Below are 1,782 nucleotides of genomic sequence, written 5' to 3'. Positions count from 1 at the left end.
ATGTACGGTGGTCCCTTCGGTCCTCGTCTCGGGCTTGTCCTCCTTCGGGGGGGCGTGTGCCTGGTCCCGGTACTTCCCTCTGGTTCATTCAGGGGGGGGGGGGGCGTCCTTTGGCGCCGGGTCGTTTGGAGGTCGTTGTGTTCTCCTGCAGTCGCACAGCTCCTCGTGCTTCGGGGGTTGCTGAATGTCCTCCTGGCCTGCCGTCTTTTTGCTGTGCTCGCTTCGGCCGCACATTTACTTTAATTGGATGAGTGGATTAGCTTGGCCCCGGCACAAGGATGACACGCATATTCGTGAAGCGTTCCATATGCCGGTGCTTCGGGTCCCCAGGTCTTGGTCGGGTCGGGCGACCTGGTGGTGTGGGTGTCACCGGTCCTGTCCCTTCGGGCTGTCTTTCCCCCGGGGTCCGACTAGGTGGAGGCGGTTCGACGGAGTCGGATCTAGCCTTCGTTGCCTGGTCTCGCCCTGCCCCGGTGGTGTTTCGGCGCCTGGGGCCTCGGCTCGGTCTGCCTCCGGTGTCTCTGTTCACGGAGGGGGACTTGGCCCTCCTGCCCGGGTTCTACTCCTCCTTCCGGGTCCTTGTGGTTGCCCTGTCTTTCGCGTGGCCTTTCGGTCTGATGTACGCGTTTCCCCCGTGTCCTCTGATATCGCGGGTCCTCGGCTGGATTCGCTTGGGCAGGGCCGGGGTGCTCCTGGGTGCTCGCCTCGGCAGCGCATGGACTTATTTTGGAACATTGCAGTGAAGATGTGCCTGGCACCCGCGCGTGGTTGACACGCAAGTCGTGGTGCGTTTCCTGTTTTTAGTTCCCGGCGGGGTCCACCGCCCCGGGTACCCTCTCCTTTGGCGAGCTGGCGGTTCGAGCCTCCTGGCCGATCCCGGATCTTCCCGTACCGTGGTTGGGTCCCCCGCTCTCGGAGTCGGTGTTGAGCCGGCTCTTGTCAGCTGGCCTGCCTCCTTCTGCAGGCCTGGTTCTTGAGCGGATTACGCTGCTTGCTCGGGGTTGTTCTTCGGGGGTTGTGGTTTTGCTGCTGGGTTCCCGCAGGTCTTCCACGTTCTCTTCCTGTGCCCGGCACTGGGCGTCCTTCTCGTGTTGGCGTGGTCGGCTTGGTGCTGTCCCCGCCTCCGTGGTCCCCTTGCGGGTCTTGGTTTTCCGGTCTGAGGGGTTTTCCTGGGGCGTGGCCCCTTCTTCCCTGTGGGCCCGGTGGGCGGCCTTGCGGGCCTTCCACAGTCCAGTGTTCGACGGGCTGGTTTCCCTGGTGGCTCGCTTGGCTCCGGAGTTGTTGCTCCGTCGCCCTCGGACGCTCTGCCGGTCTCCCCCTTGGGTTCTCCTTCTCGATCTACGAGCTCTTCGGGGTCCGCCCTTTTGGGCCTCTGCCCTCGGTGGCTTTACGGTTCCTCACCTTTTAGGTGGTTTTTCCCTGGTGGCAGTGGTGTCTGCTGGGCGGATGGGCGTGCGGGGGTCGTGCCTCCGCTCCCCTTCCTTCTTGCGGGTTTTTGCCAGACATGGTTGTTCCTCCGGCATGTCCCCCGTGTCCTTACCGGGGTTCCTTCCCTGGGGTCCCGGGCTCGGGTGGTATCTTTACCGCTTTTCCCTGCCGACGAAGGGAGAGGGCTCCCTGAGCCCCACATTATTTAATATCTATATGTCCCCATTGGAGGAGGTCATCACCCCGTTCGGAGTGAGCGTCGTCAGCTACGCTGCCGACACACAACTAGTTGTGTCACTATCCCACCCCAGACAACAACCAGCAGATCTATTTAACTGCCTTACGCAGGTCCAA

The 1,782-nt window shown here is 62.6% G+C and overlaps 1 non-coding gene and 1 pseudogene across 1 annotated transcript; both read left to right on the top strand.

The window, feature by feature from the left end:
- Positions 1-213: 213 nt before the first annotated feature.
- On the top strand, positions 214-313 carry LOC147737943 (U6 spliceosomal RNA; annotated as a pseudogene).
- Positions 314-696: 383 nt separating this feature from the next.
- Positions 697-802, top strand: LOC147737942 (U6 spliceosomal RNA). Its single transcript, XR_015300390.1, has one exon. It is a non-coding gene; the product is annotated as a U6 spliceosomal RNA (small nuclear RNA).
- Positions 803-1,782: the final 980 nt, after the last annotated feature.

The sequence above is a fragment of the Lissotriton vulgaris genome, chromosome 1_1 (genome assembly GCF_964263255.1).
Source record: "Lissotriton vulgaris chromosome 1_1, aLisVul1.2, whole genome shotgun sequence".
Taxonomy (NCBI): domain Eukaryota; kingdom Metazoa; phylum Chordata; class Amphibia; order Caudata; family Salamandridae; genus Lissotriton; species Lissotriton vulgaris.
This window is presented reverse-complemented; position numbering and strand designations above follow the sequence as displayed.